This window comes from Nyctereutes procyonoides, unplaced genomic scaffold (assembly GCF_905146905.1).
Source record: "Nyctereutes procyonoides isolate TBG_1078 unplaced genomic scaffold, NYPRO_anot_genome, whole genome shotgun sequence".
Classification (NCBI taxonomy): domain Eukaryota; kingdom Metazoa; phylum Chordata; class Mammalia; order Carnivora; family Canidae; genus Nyctereutes; species Nyctereutes procyonoides.
In genome coordinates, this window is record NW_026575046.1 from 22,223,620 (window position 1) to 22,228,141 (window position 4,522).

Consider the following 4,522-nt stretch of genomic DNA (forward strand, 5'->3'; position numbering starts at 1 on the left):
ACACGTAGATGATTAAAATTCAGTCGATCAGTTAGAAATGACATATCATTTGCCTAGACTACTGATGCTAAGTTTTTTCTTGTGGAGGCTCTTTTTAAATTTGATGGCTATTTGAAACTTTTTCCAAAAGAATATGTTTTGAATTATTGTATGTAATTGAAAAATGAAAAAGATTCCAACTATGTACCTTCAAATTATGAAATATATAAAATATATACAACCAAACTATAGATATCTACTTTTAAACATGTTTTCTTGGGGAAAGTGGAGGCACAGTTCTTTGGTTTTGTTGATGGATGATAATTGAAGTCAAAATGTTTGATAAAATTACTTATGGGAAGTGTTTAGAAAACAAAGAAGAATGGAAGAAAGCAACACTGAAAGACACAATTAGGGGAGAATAGAAGAAGAAAACCCAATGAGGGAGAATAAGAAGCAATAGTCAAAGAGAAGAGATGCCATAAGAGTATTATGACAGTATTATTCAGGTCAGGTAAGATAGAGAGCAACCATGTGGTTGGCTATTTAAGAGGAGTAGAAGTAAAGTTCTTAGAACTTCAGGATCTATAAAACTAGGAATTCTGGTGGGTTTTTTTGATATGGATTTTAGAGTTCTCTAGGGTAATAGCAAGGGTAAGTATGTAAAAAATGACTGGTCAGGAGTGATTTGTCCCAGGTGAGTGAAATTTTAGGAAATGATAGATGATCATGTTAAGTAAAAGTGGCAGCTTGGTTCTGACATGCAGGATTAAGCCCAGAAGTGTCACAGTTGTGGTCTCACATTTTTAATGATCATCATAGAAAAATGCTATTAAATAGATATACCATGTGATATTCGTCAGAAAGAAAATTATAAATAGGGTATTTCACATTATCTCTTATTAAGAGACTTGAATAGTGACATAATTTAGAAATGTTTTAAGATCTAAAGGTCTAAGGGAAGAGGCTGTTAATACTGGCTACATATTATAATCATTCCAGAGAGTAAAAAACACAAATTCCTTTCAACAACCCAGTTCAATTGAATTTTAAAAGCCCCCTAAGACTTCTGGCTTTAGTTTTGACATGTAAAGAGCTTATAAGTCATCATTCCTGTCCTTATAAGAAAAATAATGGAATAAACTAAAAATCAATGATTTTTGTTGAACTTATCAGAAAACTGAAGTCATAGGGAAAACCACTCTCCCTAAATGTAGAGAGATTGATGAATCTAGAGAGTACAGCCAAGCAGGATCTCTCTCTCTCTCTCTCTCTCTCTCTCTCACACACACACACACACACACACACACACAAACACACACACACACACACACACACGGGCAAATCCTATTCAAACTTCAAAGGCTGAAAGAAAATGTTAAGTCACAGGGAATGAAACACTTTACCTATGGAGAAACAGGATAAGAATTACAGCAGACTTCTCATCAAAAACCATGCAAGCAAGGACAAAGTGGAATGAATTATTTAAAGTGTTGAAAGAAAAACTCATGGGGTACCTGGGTGGCTCAGTGGTTGAGCATCTGCCTTTGGTTCAGGTCACGATCCTGGGGTCCTGACATCCAGTCCTGCATCAGGCTCTCCACAGGGAGCCTGCTTCTCCCTCTGCCTATGTCTCTGCCTCTCTCTTTGTGTCTCTCATGAATAAATAAATACAATCTTAAAAGAAAAGAAAAACTCACTAATCTAGAATTCTATATCCAACAAAATTATCCCTCAGTAGTGAAGGAAGAATAAAAGTTCCTTAAATGTTTAATTTTTTATCGTTTTTTAAAAAATATTTAAGAGAGAGAGAGAGAGAGCAGATGTGTGAACAGAGAGGAGGGGCAGAAGGAGACGGAGAAGCAGACTTCCCACTGAGCAGGGAGCCCAGCATGGGATTGATTCCCAGGATCCTGAGATCACAACCTGAGCTAAAGGGAGATGCTTAACTGACTGAGCCACCCAGATGCCCCTTAAATTTTTAAAATCATAGCCCCTTAAGTGTTTTTAATTGAGAACCACTGGTTAAGATAAAGGTGGCTCAGATTGCACAGATATATAGAATGATTCATATAGTTTTAGTAAAAAATTATTAACTTAAAATTTTTCCACAGTCCTTCCTCTTTCACAAACCAATAGGGATGATTCTGGCTTTATGAAACCAGATTTTTCCCTCTCCTTCCCTTAAAAATTTTTTTAAATTTATTTTTATTGGTGGCACAGCGATTTAGCACCACCTGCAGCCCGGGGTATGATCCTGGAGACCTGGGATCGAGTCCCACGTCAGGCTCCCTGCATGGAGCCTGCTTCTCCCTCTGCCTGTGTCTCTGCCTCTCTCTCTCTCTCTCTCTCTCTGTGTTTCTCATGAATAAATAAATAAAATCTTTAAAAAAATAAAAAATAAAATTTATTTTTATTTAAAAAAGGTCTTTTTTTTTTTAATTTTCCAGGTCCTGCATCCCTAGGACCTGAAACTGAGAGCCACAATCACCCAGCCCTGTGCCACTGGAGCTACTATTGCACTAGAATGGAGCCTGTTAGCTGTAGCCAGCCTAACAGACCACAAACAGTGCCTCATCCCATTCTCTTTGGGAGCATCTACCTAACAGAGAGTGAAAGAAAGAGAAGGTGGAGAACAAGGCTGATTCAAGGTGCCCAGAAGAATTTTTAACATGTTTTTCTTTCTCTCACATTTTTTAGAGAGAAATTAGAATAAAATTATAGGTAGCATATGATGAAAACTTATGGGCAAAGGAAGGAAGTTTTTAAATAAGTGTTACTTTGGAATATATCACCTAATTATGTTTGAATGATATAAGCATATAATTGAGTTACCTTTCTTTTTTAAAGATTTTTTTTAAAGGTGCCCCTTGAGTTACCTTTAATTGTTCTGTGTTCTGTCTCTGCTCTAACCCTAAACAGGTGGCTTATGGCTTCAATAGGTAGTAGAGACATCTCTCATGGATTCTTATAAGATTTTCTTCAATTTGTTGAAACCATCATATGCTAATTGAGATTTCCACAATCATACAGTTGATATGGATGGAAGTTTTTAAAGTATGAATTATGATAGGCTCAGGGAGGCTTCTACTTGTTTTGGCAAGGGCATGGCAAGAATATGTCTTGGGAATGGCTGCTTCACACTACTTGACAAATGATCTGCAATGTATATAGTGCTAGATTAATTGGACCACAGAAAGAAGTCAATAGATTACCCAAAGTATTTCTAGAAAAATGGGAAGTTTTAAAAAATTATCTTATAAGAGGAAATATATTTGACCTGGATCCAGTTTTTGTACAAGTTTATCTGAAAGCTAAAAATGTGACTTGAGCTTCAGTGGGTCAAAAATAGAATAATTTCGGCAACCAGTCAGGCATTGTTTCTTTCTGTTCCCCTTTTATTCCCTTTTATTTGATTTTATTTTCTTCCAAAAGAAGATAATGGATAGGTTGTAGGATTATGGAAGGCCTCTGGCATATTTATGTTCAGGATTTGTAACTGATTTGGTCTTCTGTTTGCTTCTCTTTTTTGAAGAGGAGTGAGGAGACAAAAAAAAAACTGAACTCATTATGTGGTGATAAAGCTTTCTCTTGGACTTTTTCTTTCCCCAGCCTATTAAGCTAGTGACAGGCTGAGGGATAGGGGCTTCAGGCAGAAATGGTATAGCACTAGAGTGAAATATATTGTGGTCTTGAGCCCTTAATCCAGATGAAACTTCTTTCTCTCATCACTCAGTGTATAGAATTGGAGGAATCCAGGAAATCTGGCCATTTGCTCATTCCCCTTGCATAGGATTAAATCATGTATAGTGATAACAACTAAGCAGTTTAAAATTATACACATACACACATACGCAACCTTATTTAATCTTTAAAAACTATTAAATTACATAATCGATATAAGCCAAAGGATATATATGTAAATAATGTAAATTGTAATTATAAAATGCTCTGGTATGGAACCAGAATCACTGAAGGTTCATATGCTACTCTATCACAATTCCTTGCTTTACCTAAAAACACTGTGCTCAACATTGCTTATCATTACTTCGTTATAAAAAAGTTTCCTACTGTGTATGAATCCCTAAATAGTTGAACGTTATAAAAATGTTATCATATTATACATAGTCTTTTGGGGCTTATTTTATCAATATTATACTTCTACAGTTCATTCATTATTTTGCATGTAAGTTTATTTAATAGAATTTTACAGAGCATAACATGATTTCTTCATTTTTCTGATGATGAACTACATTTCGGTTTCTGTTGTTTTGCAATTATAAATAATACTACTCTGAAGATTCTTGTATATATCATTTGGTAAACTTATGCAAACATTTCCCTAGGAGTGGAGTTAGTATGGCATAAAAGGCATAAAAATGTTATGGCACAAAAATTTTTCACTTACATGGTAGTACCCAATTATTTTTCAAAATGATCATAACAATTTACCTTCCCACAAGTAATGTATATGAGATCCTCTTGATCCACATTACCCTCTACTGCTTGGTAGTATAAGACTTCTTAGTTTTCCAATATAGTG

The 4,522-nt window shown here is 35.2% G+C and overlaps 1 non-coding gene across 1 annotated transcript; it reads right to left on the reverse strand.

Moving 5' to 3' along the window:
- Positions 1-2,432: 2,432 nt before the first annotated feature.
- LOC129510025 (small nucleolar RNA SNORA54) lies at positions 2,433-2,554 on the reverse strand. Its single transcript, XR_008664482.1, has one exon. It is a non-coding gene; the product is annotated as a small nucleolar RNA SNORA54 (small nucleolar RNA).
- Positions 2,555-4,522: the final 1,968 nt, after the last annotated feature.